The sequence below is a fragment of the Ambystoma mexicanum genome, chromosome 12 (genome assembly GCF_040938575.1).
Source record: "Ambystoma mexicanum isolate Mex_15411 chromosome 12, UKY_AmexF1_1, whole genome shotgun sequence".
NCBI lineage: Eukaryota > Metazoa > Chordata > Amphibia > Caudata > Ambystomatidae > Ambystoma > Ambystoma mexicanum.
In genome coordinates, this window is record NC_090936.1 from 982,792,546 (window position 1) to 982,814,416 (window position 21,871).

The 21,871-nt window shown below is 46.0% G+C and overlaps 1 protein-coding gene across 1 annotated transcript in view; it reads right to left on the reverse strand.

The window, feature by feature from the left end:
- The window catches only part of LOC138514164 (acrosin-like), a 1,823,097-nt gene that overhangs the window by 171,528 nt on the left and 1,629,698 nt on the right, over positions 1 to 21,871 (reverse strand). The gene's annotated exons all lie outside the window — the stretch shown is intronic.

Here is a 21,871-nt window from a genome sequence, read left to right on the forward strand (position 1 = left end):
GTCGGAGAAATGGAGTGTGGTGGAACGTCATCCGCTGATGGAGGTGAGTGTCAATACTGCCAACGCCAATGTTATGAAAGTCACTGCTAAAGTCTGGTAAATCATGCCAAAGCAAGTGAGACTCAAGCTAGTGCCAGGTGCAAGGCCGTAACTTATATGACACCACACAAAGTGGCACATTCCATGAGGCACACAGGGCAGTTGATGTAAACAGTGTGCATGTTAGACAGCACAGTACCCGGCCAACATGAGTGACACCGACATAAGCATGCATTTACCACCCAAGTATTGAATGATGTGCCATTCCCTACCCACATGCCGATAACCTACAAATATCTGAATGTGCTATTGTAGCCATGTATAAATGCTGGCTCTCAAATCATCACTCATGCTGTCCCTCTCTTCCACCCCCACAGGTAGTGAGCATGACGGCGAGGAGCAGGACAGCAACCGCCCCAGCACTTCCAGGGGCCAAGGCAGGGGCCGCCGTCTCCCAGCAAGGAAGACAACACCTGGACGAACACCACCAGCTCCAGCAAGGCCCGTGGAGGGTGTACCACCCCCACACCCACTCCCACCCCTCCCTGCACTGGCTGCAGACACATGGCCAACGCTGCAGTCTGAGGCATCGAGTGTGGCTGGGAGGTGGCAGCCACGGCCCCCCTCGAATTTGCGGACAGCCCCAATTCCATCTGGGGAGCGACAGAGGACGACACATTTGAAGTCGTGCACACCCCTGAAGCCTACTCTAACCCCCAGGTCTCCTTTAGTGACTCGGGTGAGTCCGACACACCTGAGCAATCTGGCCAAGGACCAACACAGGGACATGCCAGTCCTGTGCCCAGTTCCCTTGAGGAGTTCCCTTGAGGAAGCGCCGTTAGGACATGTCAGCCCAATCCCCAGCAGGGCCACTACATCAGCTGCAGATGTATAGCGGGCTGAGCAGCTCACAGCCCTGATCACAGATTTTGTGCAGGACAATCGGCAGGCCAGGGAGGAGTGGTAGGATGAATTGAGGGCACTGGGCCAGATAATAACGGACAGCACCAACCGGCTCTGTGAGGTCCTCGGAGCCGATGCTCTGGAGGCTGCACATCCTGCCCAACAGCCCCAGCATGAGTACACCCCTTCAACCAGCAACTCGACCCAGACCAGCCCACTCCGTTGGTCGCTCCGTGGCCAGCGCCGCCTGGACATGCCTCCCCCTGGCTCCGGGAGCGCAGAGTGACATTACTGCCAGCCACATGTGGGCTACGTGGACCCAATGGGACTAGTGTTGGGGAGTTGGGGGGGGAGAGTGAGGGTGTGTGGGGGAGTTGGGGGGGAGGTGAAGGGGGGTGAGGGTGCATGGGGGATTTGGGGGGAGGGAGAGGGGGAGGGGGCTGAGGGGGTGTAGGGGAGTTGGGGGGAGAGGGAGGGTGGTGAGGGTGTGTGGGGGAATTGGGGGGAGGGGGAAGGGGGTGAGGGTGTGTGGGGGAGTTGGGGGGGAGGGGGAGGGAGGTGAGGGTGGTGGAGGGTTTGTTTTTCACTTAGACATTTTCACTTTTAATACACCGGTTGTGTTGCAAAGAAAAACCAGAGTGGACATTCATCATTGCGTTAGTGTCATTTAATATATAACAGTGCAGAGTGTACATGTATCCCCACACCCAGTGCTCTATGTCCTCAAATTATGACACCCTCTGCTGACTTGTGTGTCAGAAATATTGTCCAATCAATGACTGGTGCACGGCACGTCCCTCCTGTGCATCGGCACCCTGATGATGTCCTGCCACATCTTCCTCCTCCCCTTCATCATCATCTGGTGGTAGCAGTTCCATGTCAGGGTTCAGGGGCACGTTCCGACGGATGCACATATTGTGCAGCATTACACATGCCATGGTGATCTTGGCCACCTTCTCATGGCTGTAGAGGAGTGCCCCACCCGACCGGCTGAGGCAGCAAAATCGTGCCTTCAACAGGCCAAAGTTCTGCTCAATCACCACACGTGTATGGGTATTGGAACGATTGTAGTCCTCCTCGTGCCTGTTCTGTGGGTTTCGGACAGGGGTCATGAGCCACGGCTTCAAGGGATAGCCACCATCAGCTGCATGAGAGGGGAATGAAGGTAAGTGTTTGTACATTTATGGTGGACAACTGTACTAGTCTCACATGGCAGCAGGTAATTTCTGCCCACACGCACGTGTCCCAGGATGCGTTTTACCCAATTTCTGGCCACGCTATGTGTCCTGTGCAATGGACTGATGGAGTGGGTTGCATCTTCGAGATGGGTCATGGTGTGCACTGGCATCTTATTGCACACGCATCGTATATACATGCACCAGTGTTGGAGTAAAATCATCATGTGTTGTGTCCTGTGAGATTTTGTAGTCGGGAGTGTTGGCTGTAGTCAGTACCATATTCGTCATTCTGCACTGATCAGTTCCATGGTGTCTTGCAGCGCTCCTACAGGTGTGCAGAACCAAGGACACACTGTGGTATCCCTGGTTGGCTCAATTCAAAGAACTCCCAGGGATGACTGTCATGTGTGATGATATGCTGGATGCAGCAACAAAGTGCATATGCAGTGCATAGTGCAGGATGGCCTTACGGTGTGTGAGGGCCACCGATAAGTGGTGCATGTGTTGTGGGATGTGGGCTGGTTAACTGTTAGTCATGTAGTGATGGTTGTCGGACTTACTCCATCACTATGGAATTTGGTTGTGATGTGGCGTTTCAGTCGCTTTGGGGCACAGTGTTCTGTGCTGTGCACATTGTGCACTGACATCAACATTACCACCCAGGTGGAGTATGCACCCCCCCTTTCCCACCCAGGTAGAGTATGCATCGCCCTTCCCACCCAGGTGGAGTATGCAGCCACCCACCTCACAACCCCGATGCACTGCCATGGGCCAGTCAGGCAACTCACCAAGCAGCCAGGCACGTCGTCCAGCATGTCGCTCCATGAAGCGTGGTAGCGTGGAGTTCCGCAGGACCAAAGAGTCATGAGTTGATCCTGGATATCGGGCACAGCAATGTGTGATGATTTTGCTGGCGTTGCATACCATCTGCACATTGATGGAGTGGTATTGCTTGCAGTTGCGATACACCACCTCCATGGCATGCAGGACTACCAACTCCATGTGGGTGCAGTCAAGGGCACCTACACAATTTGGCATGCCTGCCAGTGCATGGAAGGCAAATTTTGTATCGAATATCTCTTGGGGAGTCTGTGGCAGGGATATGTAGTCCCTTGTGTGCTTGAGGTGGGCATCCAGCACTTGGGTCAGTATCCGGGAAAATAAGGGTTGTGATATGCCGTGCATGTGCCCCACTGTGTGCTGGTAGGTGCCTGTGGCAAGGAAGTGCAGCACAGACACTACCTTCAGAAGAGGGGGGATGGTGGTGCGTATTTCTATGAGGCTCACTATGTCGTTGTGTATCAGGTCCACTACGGTGGTGATGGTGTCACAGTGAAGCCGGTACAGGGTGTGGATCTGCTCAGGTGTTAGGTTGAAGGGGGTGGCTCTGATGCGAGGGATTGGGGGCTGCCGGCGTGGTAATGGTGACTGCACTGGTGGGGCATGCTGGGCCTGTCTCACCCTCCTTCTCCTCCTGTGTCTCCTCTGTGGTGGGGGCTGTTGTTGTTGTTGTTGTTGAGGCCTTGCAAGCAGGGCCTCCAGCTCCAGTAATACTACTATTGGTATCATCTTGGTGTGGGAGGGGGTGCGGTGTGTGGGTGTGCTCCTTTTGTACTGGCCCTCACTCCATTGCCTCCACCTGTGTTGATTGTGTGCGCCTGTGACACTTCTAAACACTGCTCAGGTTTCTATACACCTTCTTGGAGATGCCAGTATTTATTCCATGCCGGTAAGCTCTTTTTTGGCCTTTGGGAGGCCGTTATTTGCATGGCGCATTACTTGGGATCAGCTCCGGTTTACGGCATGCCGCTAATGCCGGCATGGTGTGTCGCGCGCACACGCATAGACCGCCATTTACGGCATCGTAAAGTATGATGCCGTAAATAGCGATCTGGTTGGTCAGAATAGCCCGTAGCGGTAAGCAATGCCGGTTATCCTTTACCAGCATCGTTTTTACCTTACCTCCAACCTCGGAATGACCCCCACTGTCTGATCTTTGGCAAACCCATCCCTAGCTTGTGAGCTATATGCTAGAGGACAAGCTGTCCCCCCTCTTGAGAATTGCCCATTCTGTACATACCCTTGGCTTCCACATGTGCGTGCAATGTGCCCTATCATCCCAAATGTCCAACATACAGGAGGAGCTCTTTTGATGTGTCCCCCTTGATTAATTCCTCCTTGCACATTTTGAATATCCTTATTCTGAAAACCACCCCTTCCTCTGTAGCCCATTCCTCTGCTTCGTGGCATTAACCCATTCCCTCCTCGATCCATTTGGCGCTGACTATTCGCCTGTGATGCAACCACTGCTTGTTGCATTCCCAATCCTTCTCTGCTTGTCAACACCGCCCCTTCTATGGCATATTTTGACAATTTCTTCTGAACTAACTTGGCTTCCTAAAGTTTTCTAGCATCTTTCTTCTTCCTATTTTACTCTTGAAACAACTGACGGTGATGCACTATTGTCAACTGTATTTCTGCCCGTGGCTTTGCTTCCATTCCCACTCATTTCTTGGGCTGTCTCTATACCTGTTCTGGCAATCCCAGACATAAAATGTGGTACAATACTGGCACTGTCTTCCCCCATGGTTCCCGCGCTTCAAGTGTCCACCGTTCCTAAATACTTTGAATGTAAGCAAGCGGATCTTCGTCATCTTTCATCTTACGTGCCATAATTGCCCCCATATCTGATGTATCAGGATACTCTACCCTCAGCGCTCTCCAGACATCTGGTCTACAATTGTTAAATGGCGCTCCATCATGCGCTGTGTTCTGTGCTGTGACACTTGAGTATCCTGCCCTCATCCACATGTCATCAGCCGTTTCCCCAAGAATGGCTGCTAGGAGACCCTTAATGTCCCCTATTGCTAAGATATTTCCCCCTGTCATTTTTTCAAGTTCATAAATCCATTTTCCCGCACCCGCCGTTAAACAGGAAAGTTTACACCTCAAATTATCCTTATACATTTGTGGCCAAGGAATATACTGCGGCCTGGCCCTTCCTTTGTCCAATAAAGGGAACTGTGTGAACCCAAATCCACAATCGGCTCCCATTGTCTGTCTATCCATAGTGGGGACAATGGTTCCTGATCGCCTTCTTCCTGGTAATGACCCAGCCTGCTCACATATGGTGGTGACTCTCAATTCTCGCTATGCAATCGTCCTTTAGATCGCTCTGGATAGGCTACAGGATCTGGCGTCCTATCTTTAGGCTGCTCTAGATCAGACCCTCTCACTTCCTTGTCTGTCTGCAGGCATCCCTCGGGGCGGCATGTACCTCCTCCCTCTTTCCCACTGAAGATTTCTCTTTCTTCGTCTGACATATATAGTCCCCTACTAGTATGGCTCTCTTCTCTTTCATCCTTATCTAAAGTCAGCCTGTCTAAGGACAATGCTCTATGCTCAAGACTGAACGGGTCTCTTTCTTTGCTTCATGATTGGAAGACCAGGGACTGTTCTATTTTCCCTCGGCTTCCCGGTTTGCTACTTTCTCTTAAGTCTTGATTGGCTTTAACAATCCTCTCTCTGATGCTCCCTATGTCAAAAGTCTCCTATAGGGCTACCCTAGATGGACCTGATGTTGCTCCCTGTGATGGGAGGATCTCCTCTATATTGCCCCATGATATTACTGTACTTGGTTCTAATAACTCTTTCTGAATGGGATCAATCTCGTGCTCCCTCTGTCTACTTTTTCGCTCCACTTCTTCGTCTAATTCTCTTCGCCTTCTTGCTTCCCATATAACTCTTTCGTCATCATGTCTTTTCTCTTCTCTTCTTTTGTTTGCTCTATGCCCTTCTTCTTCACTTTGTCTTTGTATTCTTTTATCCCTTAATTTCTGCGCTTCCTCCTCTTCTCTATTCCTTTCTTGCTTATCTCATTCCTTGATTACTCTCTGTCTGTTGTCATATTTCCTTTGCTCCTCCGCCCTTTCTTCTCTACTTTGCGGTTCTTCCTGATACATCTGTTCTCGCCTCTGCCTGCTCTTTCTCTTATGTTCATGCTCTTTCATTCGTTTTTCTCGTTCCGTCTTGTCTGTCCTGTTTGTCTTGATCTTCCCCTTGCCTGACTTCCTCAATCTTTTTCCCATCAAGTTTGAGCAATATCTGTCTTACCATCCATTTGTTCTGTACGTGCGTTACCTTGTCAGCTTTATCCTTTTCTCCTTTCCATCTCTTAATCTCACGATCTATGTCTGTAGTTACATTTGATTGTTTGCTTTTCTCCTCCTTATTCTGTAAGATCTTAAAGATCTCCTCCTTTCCTCTAGTCTCTTCTGGACTATCGTCACTTCACTACTATAAGCAGGAGGTTCATATATCGGATTGCTATACCCTGTTGCCGCTTTTATTTCCTTTAATGGATACAATCCTTCATGTTTACTTCAAGTGAGGTAAGAGGAGCAGAAGGCTCAACACGTTCCTCCTTAAACTGATTAAGCATCCAATCCTCAGGTGGTGGATCCTTTCTCTCCTCCTGATACATTTTCCAGAGCTCTAAAATAGCTAACCTTTTCTCTAATTTCTTCCCTGTGTACGTAGCGTGCAAGTATGTGGTCATGTTTTTGCCATACCACTTCTGATAGCGATCCCCCTTGTGTCCATGGCATGAACATTTTGTCTGCTGTGCTCTTTACCCATTCCGCACTATACTGTTTGAGCTTAGGCGTGTGTTTTGGCAGAGTTTTACACAGGTGCATCAGTGGAGCAATATCTTCCATTGTGACAAGTCTCAATTGACTGTCAATACTTACCGTCCTTTACACAGATACGTTTCAGGAAAAAAACAAATATGAGCATGCTCCAACCTTCGCTGCTCAAAGCCTCTATTTCTCAATGATCTCAACCTACTTTTCAGTCGGCACCGACAATGACCTAAAATAGGTAATAACTTTTACCTCTATTTCAACTTTACACAGTTTACTCTTGTCACTCTTCAACACCTTTTTTCGTTTACATTATACACTACACACAGACAGACAGACTAGTCGACCTTTCACATATATACACCATGGTACTCCTTTTCTCCTAGCCCCTAAAATACTCTGATTAGAGTTTGAGTCATTCCCTATCATAAACCTGTTTATGTGCCGCCTAGTTATACCCTGATTGGGGTTTGAAATGACTTCTTCTAGACCTGCCTTGAGGTAGGAAACGGTGATCTATAAACCGCTCCTTGTTTTACTGTAATGCTCCTCGTTATATTTTAAAAAAAACCCTGTTACTTTTTTATATTACCACAATCCCATTCCCTTATTTTGCCTGTCCCCTCAGTCTACTCACCATTCGCTCTTCAGACAAGGCCTTCGGTATCGTCTCCCCTCCTCAAATTGACCACCGTCACCTTCTGCCCGCTCGGCACCTGTGGAAACCAGGAAGGATTTTGTCAATGAGGGACCCGTCCCACCTATATCGATCTTCTTGCAAGTATTGTATATTGGCCGCTCTTCACAGGAAACCTTGCGATCTTCCGGCTAGATGGCGGAGGGTGTCTGCTCGCCTGAAACACTGGAGACCTACTGGTTGATGGGTCTTTTCAGAACCATCCTCCCTCTGCTTCCACGTGAACCTATAGGCCCTTTAAGCGAGGTAACTCTATATGGGATGGATGGGGATGCAGAATTTACTCTAAGACCAATGATAAGACTGACTCAGGAAGTTGCCAAAACTTAGCTGTTTTATTTGCAATTGTCTAAAACAAGGAGTACAACGGACATCAAAGGACATCTCACAGTATTTCTCTCAATGTATTACATGACAAAACACACATTTATAGTAAAAGCTTGTCATTATTGACATCATACTACGTGGCAAAACAGGAAAACCTAAGTTGGATTGTGGTTGGTCTACGGGGAACATCCAGGTATACTTTCTTTGGGGGATAGGATTGTGATTGGATCTCTAGAGTCAGGTGGACAACTATGCCCACCCCTAATGCAAGCCATCTTCAGTGTCATAAAATGCACAATGTTTCACTGGCTTTCAAACTATAAGGCAAGAGCTCTTAATCTCACAATCCAAGTCTGTAGTTACATTTGATCGTTTGCTTTTCTCCTCCTTATTCTGTAAGATCTTAAAGATCTCCTCCTTTCTTCTAGTCTCTTCTGGACTATCGTCACTTCACTACTATAAGCAGGTGGTTCATATATCGGATTGCTATACCCTGACACCGCTTTTATCTCTAAAATAGCAAAACTTTTGTCTAATTTCTTCCCTGTGTATGCAGCGTACAAGTATGTGGTCATGTTTTGCCATGCCGCTTTTGAATTAAAGAGGGCTACGCAGCAAAGATGCTATGTGGCCCTCTTTAATTGGTTGGCACGCTTGTACCCTTCTGGAATATTCCCCTTGCTAGCAGAATGCAAGCTGGTAGCTCAGGTGCTTGTGGGTGGACTTGGCTGTGGGCCTCACACAGGGAAGAAATTAGACAAAAGTTTAGCTCCTTCTTTGCCTTTAATACTATTAAATGAATAAAACTTGCACTCATAGTTTTTTCCCATTGCACCTCAACAGGAGCTCGCCTCACTTCTCACGTTCATTGTATCTTGAATAGAGAACCAGTTTGTTGGCTGCACCAACCCTTGACACTGGGCCAGACAAGCCTTCTCGAATCAAATCTCCCCTCATCGTCAGCTGTCTTTCTGTACTGCTCTGCACTTTCAGCCTTTTTGCAGCTGAGGTCCTAGTTTGCTAAAATGAGACGTGGAACATCCAGATTCTATAAACATATATATAATGGTGGAACCGCCGCAGTCTATTCACTACGTATAGCCAGCCTTCATGGTTACTTATCATACTTGCGTTTCAGCATCTGTACAGTTATAAAGCGATTTTGCATTTTCTTCAGTGCTCTTCACACGTGCAATATTCATTCCGCACACATGAAATGCTACTCAATTCTTTACTTGTTTATCAGATTCTATAAGATTTATATACTTTCTTCCTTGTCATCTCTTCTTGGTGCGTCACCTCTGCTTCATGCAATGTCACCAGTCTCTTGCCTTCACCGCTTCACACTTCTTCAGGAACCTCCTTTAAGAAACTGTCATTTCTCTGCAGGTACATCATATAGGGCTTTCTCAATAGATACCTTGCTTCAAGAATTCTTCGTGGGATATGTACCATTATTGCCGTTGTGCATGTTGCAATTTCCTGCTTCCAACATTTAGGCAAAATAGGGGTGGGAATTCTGATAGAGGCATTTGGCTCCTCCTCTACACCAAAGTCAAAATATTGGCTTGAAAATCTCAACAAATATCTAGAATTTAACATTTTACTTAGAATAAAGGTTTTTAGTTTCTTAGAATCCCAACTGGGCTGGGGCAGTGATGTGCAGTGATTTCTCTGGTGTGCTGGCAAAGCAAGTATACAGGGCATGCAAAACGGTCTGACCAAATAGGAGACTATGGAGTACCAAGTTTCAGACATACATAATCTTTTTCATCTTTACTTAAGTGCTTGCCAGCATAGGCAACACATTCTTAGAAACAAAGTATATGCAGATTCATCGCTACATATGTGATCACATAAACATAAATGCATAAATGTACTCATGTCTACCAAGAACACAAATAGGAAGGTTGACATTCATTTTTGCACATTCCCATCTCTCCAGGTGTTCATATATAATCTAAAATCTTGCCATATACTCGCTAGGTTGGGAATTCACAAGTACTAATGAGATGTACACTTCATTGTCATTAGCCAGATCAGAACACAGAACCACATGTTGATTGTGAGTGCAATTCTTCGGTTTCCATTTCCTAAGAAGACGTAGTTTCACAATTATACAAAACCTTAATTCACAAATCTATTCTTAACCGCTGGTACTTTGCCTGTTTCCCTGAGAAAACCACTAAAAGGTTACCCCATTCAGTCACGTACTCCTTTACAAAAATCTGATAGTGCAGGTCACAACCAAATCATATGTAAATATCCTGCATCTTTTGGCCTGCAGGTGGGTCAGGTTCCCACACAGCCTGAATTACATTTTTGCTGGGGTACAGTGAATTTTGCTAAGTACTTTAAATTGCATTAGTGGCAATTTAGAGTAACAAAAATGTCTTTTAGTTAGAGCACACAAGTTGCCACTGCCACTCCTCAACAGACAGTTCCTATTACCAAGTCCCGATTCCCACGCTCCCAACCCGCACACCCTCCTGTAGTACGCACAACTGGATCAGGCTAAATAGAGATGTAATCAGGTGCCTACATCCATCTGAGCAAATAATATATTTCATACATTGGTGCCTGCGGGTTCCCTTGGAAACGAAGACGATTTACCATGAAATGCAGGTCTCATACGTCAATTTCTGTGATCCGAGCTGACTACAGAGTGATAAGCAAACCTTCATTAAATATGTCTCCCAATTTGTGAATACCTGCCTGTGTCCAGGTAGGTCGGCTAGCTCTGTCTTGTGTTGGAACAATATTAGTGGGCCCCAAAGTCAGCATTATAAGGTTCAATGGTCTGTAGTCTACAAAATATCCTATGCTGAGCGTCAACGACTGCTCTGACAGGGTAAAGAAGACATGAGTTAGAATATAATAGACTAATAATTCTTGAGGTTAAATCTAGTCAATCAACAGATAGATGTTCAAGTTGGACATGTGGTAACATTGATTCAGGGGCATACCAAAATGAGAAATAATGTGCTTGTGTAAAGAGATTGTATAGTTCCAAATCTGAGTCATAAAGGGCTCCCTGACAATAAGGCCTGAAACTATCAGTCAGCTTCCTAACAGTAGATCTAGGGCTCTATATAAACTGAACATTCTTTCAAGGTGAGATTGGAATGCTCGCAAAATAGTTAAGTAGCTTGTGCAAAAAACATATCTTTAATAACAAAATTCGGTCCATCATAGACATTGGAATTCATTTCCACTTTTGAAGCTTAATTACTACTTTAGAAAATGATACCCCCAAGTTCCCTTTAATAGATGTAACTGTTGTAATACCCAAATATGAAATGTAGGCCAGAGACCAATTGAGCACAAGAAGACCAGGGATTAAGGTTAATGCAGCGAACAGTGCATGATACAAATAGGGTCCTATATCTTTCAAAATCGGTTCTAAATTATCACTAGCATTTCTTATGAATATCAGAACATCATCTTCGTATATTTAAAGGATTTCTGGGGAGTAACTAAATGAGAGCCCTCTGTGCACATTTTTAAATCTGATCATGTTTGCCATTATCTCTATTGCCAAATCAGGTAATAATGCCATCAGATGGAATCCCCTGTCTAGTACCCCTCTCAAGTCTCAACGATGTGGTTAGTGATCCAACTATACAAACCCTAGCTATAGGCGCAGTATAGAGAAATTTGACACACATCCTAAAAGAATGACCAAATCTGCACTGCTCCATCACCTGTACCAGGAAGCTACAGGATTTTCTCTGCATCAAGCATAACAGCCATGGCATCTACATTTGGGCTCACCTGCGATATGATAGCCTATAGATGACTCAGGTTTGATGCCGTCAAGTAACTAGTATAAATCTGACCTGATCTGGATATAAAAAATGTGGCATAGGGGGTAAACCCCAGGAAGCCAAAGTCCTACCAATTATTTTCACATCTACATTGATAAGGGAACGTGGTCTGCAAGCCCAACAGATGGTATACCGTCATTTCATCGACAGGCTTTTCATTGCAGGGTTTTTTGCCGCGATTGTTTTTTCAAAAAAAAAAACAATTTTTTTTTGGGTTTAAAAATTAAATAAATTTGGTGTGTGTCTAGGGGAATATTAAAATAATTAAACGGATGGGGGATTGAGGAGATACACCCCCCAAAAAAAAAAAAAATCTGTGGCAAAAAACCCCGCGATGAAAAGTCCGTCGATGAAATCACATAGAACCCAACAGATATCAGATGGCTTATTTGGCTTTAAAAGTAGTGTCATAATCCCCTCTCTTAGTGTAGTCATTGTGTAGTCATGAGCTTTAACACATATGAGGCTAAAGATTCACAATGTCCCTTACAAAATAAACAGATGAGTCCATAGGGAGGTTATCAATTGCACAGAGGAGTTCCCCCAATGTGAGAGGGAAGTCCAATGGTGCAAAATCTTCTGATATGAGCACTGACACTGTGAGGAAAGATGAAATATCCTTGACAGTTGCAAAATGTGTTTGTTTACAGAAAAAGGAATACAATTCATAGAAGCTGGCACATATATCTGATTTACAACAGCAGGTGTCCAATCTATGGACTCTCCGTCCCCTGCACACCTTAATGCTGATGTATCAGCAAATTTATGAATGCAAACAGATAAGGTCAATCTTTATTTCCAACAACATATTGAATACAGAAACTCTGTTTCTGGGATGTTTTCCCCTTCTTCAGGAGCAAAAGACACTATAGGTATAAAAATAAATACATGTACTTTACCAGGTAGGCGTTTTGACTTTTTCCCTGCCTCTCATGAACTTGGGTGGCCCAAATCAGAAGATTAACATAGTATGGCGTAAGGGTGTTCGCGATAACTTCGAATGGCTAATTGCCAATTCTGCACGATGAACTAAAGTTTGCTCACAGTATACCATAGGACCTTAGTCTGTACATCCCCAGGTTATTGGGAAAAGGTACAGGGTGATGTGATGTATTTTGAGATGTGTAAGATATGGTAAAGTACATGTATTTATGTTTATACCTATAGTGTCTTTTTCTCCTTCTCCTGAAGAAGGGCCAAACATCCCCGAAACCCGTAGACCACTTTTGGCCTCCTTCCGAACATTAAAGAATAAAGAAGTTTGGACTACCTTAACAGAGTTTCTGTATTCAATATGTTGTTGGAAATAAAGATTGACCGCATCAATTTGCATGAATACATTGGCTGATTCATCAGCATTAAGGTGTGCAGGGGATGGGAGTGTCCATAGATTGGACACCTGCTGTTGCATATTTTATTACAGCCTCATGTCAGGGTCAGTATTCCTCCCCTGCACCCAAATTCTTGTCTAATAATTGTAGAAAAGAGTGAAATTGTTTTGTTGTATCTGGTGTGCACTGATCGATTTATAGCGTACATATATCTGATCTCCCAATACTCAAGCTATTATCTTTAATATGAATGGCTGATATTACAGTCTCCCCGCGTTCAGTTTTAATAAGACATGCCAACGACCTCCCGTGCTAAAGAAGCCCTCGGCTGATCCTTCCTCTTTGGCTAACTTTTGCGCGATCTCCATCACTCTTTTCCTAGGCAAATGTTTGGAAAAGCTGGCCATCTCCCAGCTTAATCTGCATACCGAATCTGCTGGATGTCTCCACTACCACCAGTCTGGCTTCAGAGCTGGCTTCAGTGCTGCCAGAAGCACGGAAACCGCTCTCATGAACACCTGTGAAGACCTGCTCTCTAACCCTGACTCTAACCTTCCTTCTGTCCTCATTCTCCTCGATCTTTCTTCTGCTTTTGATACGGTCAAGCATGCCATCCTGTTCAATTGCCTCAGTGATAACCTGGGTATCACTGATCAGGCCCTGGCCTGGCTGATCTCCTTTCTCACTGACTGACACTCTCTGGTCCAGCTGGGGTCTTTCCTCTCTTCTATCTCTCTCTCTACTTGTGGTGTTCCCCAGTGGTATAACCTTTCTCCCTGGCTTTTCAACCACTACCTGGCACCTCTTGCACACCGCATATCTACTTTCTGCTCCAACTTGCAATGTTATGCAGATGACACCCAGCTCTCTTTCTGGCTCCCCTCAGCTGCCTCTTCCCTATCTCTCATACCAGACTGTGTGGCTGCAATTCTGGAATGGTGTGCCGCTAATGATGTCTGCTTTAATGCCAGTAAGACTGAGATCCTTCTAATTGGAACACCAGCTCCCTCCTTTCCTCTCTCTCTCTCTGGCTGCCCACTCTGGGCCCTCTTCCTGCTCTTACCTGTGAGCTGCACCTCCTCAGAGGTATTCTTCCTTTCCACACTTTCCCGCAGAAGCTCACTGTCTCCAGAGCTCTGGTCCTTTTCTAGGCTGGACTACGGCAACAGCCTCTTTCTAAATCTGCCTGCCTCTACTCTCCGACCTCTAAAACTTATCCAGAGCAGGACTGTAAGACTTGTCCTTGGCCTCAAGCCCAGGGATCGTTTCTCTCCTGCTCTGAAATCTCTTCACTGGCTCAGTGTGGCATCAACGTCTGCTCAGTGTGGAGGCAGGGATCAAGTTCAAGACCCTTTGCATCCTCATCAGCTTTCTGAGCCCTGGGACCGCACTATCTCCAACTCTCTCTTCCTAAACATCTCCGCTCATCCACTTCCAACTCTCTGAGAGTCAGATGATGTTCCAAGCAGAGAGTTGGTGGCAGATCTCCATCTTCGGCTGGGGCCTCCCTTTGGAACAGCCTCCCTGCCTCTCTCGAACTTGAGCAGAACCACCTCTGGTTCCGGAAGCAACTCAAGACCTTCCTTTTCGCTTCCGCTTTCTCTCTTCTTCTCCCCTGCTGATGTCCGGACTGCTCCATGCACTGGTCACCTGGCTAGCCCCTGAACTCGGGCACAGGCTCCTGCATGTCCAGTGGCCCTTGCACTGCCTCTGGGCTCCACCAGCACTTATGGTCTGTATCTGCAACCCTACAGTCCCTTCTCTCTGCACATATGAGCCACCCACTGGCTGCACTTGAGTTACATGCACTTCTCCCCCGACCCCTCTGCACTCCTCCCTTTCCACGTCCCTGTACTTGCGTGATCTGAATGACGCAAGGCCTAGTAAGATCGTTGTTTTTGTCCTCCCTCTGTTTCCCCCTCCTTGACTTGTCACGCCTAGAAACACTTGTGTACAGGCGCGTTATAAATGCCATATCATATCATATCATCTTCCCCAGATCTTCTAACCATTGGGGGAACCAATAAACATCTCACCTCACTGCACAACGCCACATGAAACTCATCTCATCTTATTCATCAAGTGAGGTTTTAATTTAGGGCAGCAACATCAGATTAGGACAATCCACAAATTGCTGATCCTGGGATCTCAGGTCTATCTCTTCTAATTATATGTCTCTATGTATATTCCAGAGTACACCTAATTGTGCTGGCATTTCCATTCCACATATGTACAGCTTAAAAGACTCCCATAGAATCCCCACTATGCGTACTCAGTGGTCATTAATTTCCAAATAGGACTAATCTTAACATACATATTAGCTTTATAGGAGGCAATAAGCAGATCAGTCAGTTTGAACCACCAAGGCAGCCTAGTACGAAGCTCAGTGACACCCATATATCCAAAGTAATGGCGGTAAGGTCCAAAAAGTGCATAGGAGAATATTACAACATTCCACATGTCGTACAGACAAGAATTAGCATGTGCTCTCATAGGCCCTCATGTAATATCATAGATGCCCTCAACAAATACCTAACCATTGAAGCGATCGAGAGCAACATTTAATATCGTGGTCATATAGCCACCCCATATCACCGGGACCCAGGGTTATGATGCTTTAGTTGAAAAAAAAACACATATAGGAATCTGAGTCATCAAGGTTAGGCCCATAGGAGTTTATCAACAGTATTTCAATTATGTGTATTTTCCAGTGAACTATCAAATACCTGGTTTATTTCTTGTTTTATAAAGTGAAAATTTAGAGATTGATGTACCATCGTTAAAATTGACTCTTGACAGAGAGTAATAACAAGTGTAGTATTTATAGATGCCCGTATATCTAGCAAAGTTTTGACTCACCCCACTCAGAGCATGCGTCTCTTCAAGAATGACATTTTTGCAATGTCATTCCAGGTCCGAGCATAAGAGATATAGACCCAGAAGAATCACTTAATGGAGCTCATTTTAACAATGAGCGTAACATACCCGGGGCAAATCGCCTACGTTAGCACGTTTGTGCAAACAGGTAACCTCTGGGCAATTTTCATCATTTGCACTGCAGAGTGCAAAAGAGAAGTGACACCTGAAGCATCTTTATGCCTCTCTTTTGCATTCCATAGTGCATAATGAGTAAACGCTGCCTACCATGTACGCATGGCAGGCAGCGTTTACTTGTATTTGTATTTTATTTATTTGTAGCGTGCACCAGGCCCAAGGGCAACCAGGCGCGAAAACTTTGTGAGCATATTTACATAGGTTACACAACATATACAAAAAGCAACAGTAAAGCGAATTTACAATATAGTACATCAGTGATCAAAATGGGTAGCTATCATATGAACATAACTTAGTCAAGACAAAGTTTAGAGGATGCAGATAAGTCAAGGTGATTGCAACAGGGGGAGGCTACATTAGATTTGAGCGAAGAGCCAAGATTTGGTTTTCAATTTAAATGAATTGAATGAAGGCTCAGTCCTGATATTAGGCAGAAGCGTGTTCCAAAGCTTAGAGGCCAAAACAGGGAAACTTACGCCCCCGGCTTTTTGAAGTTTGAATCTGGGTAAAGATAGGCTGTGTATCTGGGCAGTTCTTTGGGGTCGGGAGGAAGTGTGCGTGCAAGGAGAGGCGATTGGAAAGGTAAAGGGGGGCCTTGTTAGTTAAGTATTTGTGGGTGAGGGCAAGTGTTTTCAGCGCAATTCTTTGTTTGACAGGGAGCAAATGCAGGTTAGTCCTGGTATCGGATATGTGTTGATTTCTTGGAATAACTGCTCTAATGGCGTTATTCTGGGTAATTTGCAGTTTTTTAAGGTTGGACTGGCTGGTACCCAGATAGAGGGCACTGCAGTAGTCGATCTTGGACATGATAAGTGTTCTAGCTAAAGTGATGCTATTGGGGTGGTCAGAAAAGGTCTGCAGGCCGCAATAAGTTTTCAAGTATATGCCGACGCTGATCTGACGACATTAGTTTATCTTATCAAGGACAGGGTGGAGTCAAGATAGATGCCCAAGGTTTTGGTATCCTTGGACACTTTAATGACATTGCCATCAATGATGAAGGACTGGTACGAATGATCTAGTTTATTAAGCCTTTGAGAGGAGCCCAAGATAAGGAGCTCCATCTTGTCATCATTGAGACAAAGTTCGTGTTGGGCCATCCAAGCCTGGATTACCAAATAGACTTCGTTCAATGCCTTGGTATCCGCAATGTGATCACCTGTGATGGGGATGGTTATCTGGGTGTCATCTGCGTAATTCGTGTAGGAGACACCCAGATAGTCAAGAACATCGAAGAGAGGTTTGGTAAACACATTGTAGAGTGTTGGTGACACACATGAGCCTTGTGGGACCCCACATCAGATAGGTGCTGGGTCAGCGGCAGCTGAGGGGGAGAAAACCCTCATGTGTCTGTTACTAAGAAAGGAGCTGATCCACTCAGTGGCAGAATCGGAGAAGTGGGCGGCAGATCGGAGATGCTGGCACAAGATTTTGTGATTGACCAGATCGAAGGCCGCAGACAGGTCTAGAAGTAGTAGCAAGGCTAATTTCCCATTATCTTTAAAGACTTCTATTTAAGTTTCAAATCTATTAGAGCTGTTTCAGTTCCATGCCTGGGACGGAAGCCAGATTGTCTTAGTCCAAGGAGGTTGTTAAGTTCCAAGTAGTCTTGAATCTGCAGGTAGGCCGCACAATCAAGTATTTTGAGCATGAACGGGACAGTAGTAATAGGCCTGTAATTAGTTGGGCAAGAGTCGCCTTGGCAGTTTGACGGTTTGATTTTTATTGATGATGTCTTCCACTTCTGCAATGGTGAGTGGAGAGAAGGCAAACGGTTTGATCTTAGGTGGTACCATGGGAGGAGTCATGAAGGAAGTGGGCTGGGATTCTCCAGTTTTATTCCATTTTGTTTGTCTGTAATTTTCTGATTGGAGGGAAGCGATTTTATTCAGTAGGGCTGTCTGGATATTAGGGCACCACTTACTGTCTTTATTGCAAATGTCAGGCGGTGTGGCAGGAGATTCCAGTTCCTTTAAGATCTTGAATAGTTCTCTGGTATTCGAGTCTGCTTGCATAATGCGAGTATTAAAGGACTCTTTTTTGGCCTTGGTAGATAGCTTCTTTATAGTTAAGGGTGGCTAGGATAAGGCCGTGCTTGTGCGCATCTGACTGATGGCTTCTCCAGCGGTTGTCAGTGCAACGTTTAGTTTTGCGGAGCGTTCTTAGCTGCCGTGTAAACCAGGAGTTAAGGTGCGCGTGCTGTTTAGGCTTTCTCAGTTTAATAGGGGCAATAGAGTTTAGAGCTGAGAGCATTGCTTGATTGTAAGTGTCAGCAAGGATGGTAGGATCAGAGCAGGAATGTATGACCTTGTTAAGGGAGGGGAGTGAAAGAGGGAGTAGTTTTTCTCTAGTTATGTCCTTTTTGTTTCTCGTAGGGATGGCAGGAGCCATTGTAGGTGGTTGGCGAACGGCTGCTTAAATCGTAAAGGTGATGATATGGTGGTCAGGTCATAGGCAGGGTATATTAGATATTACATTGATGCTGCAATTGGTATCAGATAGCCAATCAAGTGTCCTTCCTTTGATGTGCATAGGTTCTAAGATGTGCTGAGTGAATCCGAGATTGGTTAGAGTGTTAGCAAGGTCAGAGGCGATAGGGTCATTGAGGTCACAGAATCCCAATTTGAGGTCTCCTAGAAGAATGATTTGCGAATTAGTTTTGGATTTCTCAAGTAATAAGGTAGAGATGTAATCCGCAAAGGATGAAGCTGGGCCAGGTGGTCTGTAGATAAGGTGTACAGTGGCAGTTTGGTTGGGCGTTAAAGGTAGTTTGACTGAGATTAGCTCCGCAGACTCCAAGTTGACATTGGGTCCAGCTCTTAAGCCAAGTGAGTTTTAGTGGATGAAGGCAACTCCACCCCCTCTAGATTGTGCAGTGTTACGATCGCAGTGCGTAATGCTGTAATCTGGTGGCATGGCACGAGATAATGTAGGTCCAGAAGCTGCGTGTAACCAAGTCTCGGATATGGCAATAAAGTCAAGCTCTTGGGTAGTGATAAGGTCAGCAATGACTAGTGCGTGGGTTGTGATCGATCTAGCATTGATAAGTGCGCCTTTGATCTGAGTAGCTTTGGCTGCAGGGGCTGCAGTTGTAGGGTTATTACTAGAGAAGGGCGAGCATGGTGCCAGGGGGCTATGACTAGGTAAGAGGAGTTTAGGCAAGGTGTGGGCAAAGGAGTTGGATCGCTTACTCACATGGGAGAACCTGGATCCTAGTCTCTTATTTCTCAAGTGGGTGGTACAGGGTTGATTCGGTGTGGGTTTCTTTGCAAAGTGTTCTAACCAAAGAGCAGGGGCATTAAGGTACTGGTTAGTGGCGGCATCGCTATGATTGTGCTTGTTGGTCACTGGCAAGAGCCAACCCATAGTGTGGCAGGGTGGGCGCACTAGCAGATAGTGAGCGCGGTATGTGAGTGCGGTGGTGGGTGAAGGAGGGCAAGAAAGGTGGGTAGGTGGTGTAAGGGTGAGCAGCCTTGTCGCGGTGGACAGGAGTGAGAGCAGTAGGTGGAGACAGGTTAATAACATATGAGAGCACATGATAGAACATGATATTGTACGTGCAATTGGAGAACCAAAGTACAAAGCATACATCAAGGTCAGTGACAGGCAAGATGGATACAATCTAGGCTAGATACAGAATCCATATTAAATGCGATAGCAAGCACATAAAGGCTAACACCAAGTCAGGTGCGGGTTGCAGTGTTAAGGGAGATAGGTGTTACGCTCACCTGGTTCCCACAGGGGCGTCGATCGGACCCGGACAGCTGCGGTCTCCACCAATGTGATGCGTAGTGCAGAGATGACTGTCTGGACTGGCCCGCCTAATCTCGTCTGCTGGACCCGTAGAAGTATTCTCCTGCAAGTGGGGAAAGGGATTTAGCCACCCGTGGATTTTGGTGATGCCCCCCCCACTGTTCTCGTTCTCCCCACTAGTCACCTCCGATATCCCCTTTTAGTAACCTCACCTTATGTTTTTAAATGATGAGCTCTCCATCTTGCATGGCATGCAGGGGCACGTAGATACCAGTTACTTCACTGGTTTGAAGGTACTGGAGGTGTTCCGGAGGAATATTGACTCCGGGGTTTATAAAGTTCAAAGAGTTCAATATGTCCGATGTTCACTCTTGTTCCATTCCCTTGTTGAATTGCAGCTGGGTCCAAAAGAATATTGCCTGGAGGCAGCTGATGGCGTTCAGGTAAGAGTCTGTATTACCCAACACTGTCCGGTAAAAGTTGCATGAGTTTAACTTGTTGTTTTCTCTCCCTTTATAGGTGCAGCATAGGAAGATATGGCGTATTTAAGGGTAATGCCTCCGGTGGTAAATCAGGTAAGCCTATGGTGGTAAAAGAGATTGTATTTGTCGGCTCTCTTGGCTCACCTTGTTATTTCTTTTGTTTTCCCCCCAGGTGCTGGAGTTCGACGAAGAAAATGATGGAGGCAGCGCCGAGTCAAAAGATGCCGTGGACTGGTGAGTATTACCCGGCGCTGCTGCTGGCGATGCGACGCGTGCTGAAATAATGTCCTTTCCAGGCTCGGAAACGTGCTGGATCCGGAATCAGGTAAGGAATTAAAATAATGTCTGTGATCTAACCTTTTCTCCTTCTTTCCCCTTTTTCTAGGAGCTCTGGATTCGAGGCGGGCGTGGCAGAAGACTGGATGCTGACTTGCAGGCACGGTGAGCGTTATGCTGCAGAATGCAGAATAACGCGAAGCGTGTGCTGCTGTTCGGGCGTGGTTTAAATAGCCTCCAAAGTAGTTCCAGGTAAGAAGTTCCCCAGAACCACACCCGAGTAATAAATAGTCCCTGTAATAAAATAGTCCCATCCAGGCCTCACGTTGGCTTGGATTAATTTGCAGCATGGTCTGCATGAGGTAAGTAATGTCTATGAGCCTGGCGCCTATGGCGCCAGGACTGATTTCTAAGATGAGCCTGGCGCCTAAGGCACCAGGACTGAACCCAAACAGCCCCTAGCCGTGGCTGCTGGGGTTTTAATAAGTATCTGGATGCCTGCTCCCGGGGCTGATGAACTCGATCCGGATGCCCGGGGGTAGGCATCATGACAGCACTCCCCCCCCCAAGGCCCCTCCTAAAGTTGTTCTTCCCCTTGGCCCTGGCTTGTCTGGGAAGTTCCGATGGAATTTTTTCACCAACCGAGGAGCATGAACGTGGTCACTAGGTTCCCATGACCTTTCTTGTGGTCCGTAACCCTTCCAGTCGATTAAATAAAAAAGTCTTGATTTAACCATCTTAGAGTCCAGGATGTTTTTTACCTCGAATTCAGGTTCTCCATCTATTAGGATGGGGTCAGGTGGTTTGGTTAATCTTGTCCCGGGTTGAACTGGTTTTAGAAGTGAAACATGAAAGACAGGATGAATTCGCATATTAGAGGGTAATTCTAATTTGACGGCCACCGGGTTGATAATGGCCTTAATGGTGTAAGGTCCCAAATATCTAGGATTAAAAATCTGAGTTCCTTTCAGAGGTATGTGTCTTGTATCCAGCCAAACTTGATCCCCAATCCAATATGGTGGAGTCTCACTTCTATGTTGATCAGCATTCTTCTTGTATTTCTCTTTTGCTTGTTTCAAATGTTCTGTTGCCTCCTTAAAGGCTTGTGTAATAGTAGAGTGCAGATGGGTCACTGCCGGCATTTCTAAGTGCTGGGACGAATTGAGTTCTGAGGTTCGAGGATGATGTCCATATATGGTATACAAGGGGCTTTGTCCGGTTGCTGAATGTACAGATATTGTATGCGTATTCAGAAATCCATAAAATATCCTTCCAATTACTTTCGGTTTGGTGAAGCATACAACGTAGGTATTGTTCAAGAGTCTGGTTGGTCCTCTCCGTCTGACCATCGGTTTGGGGAT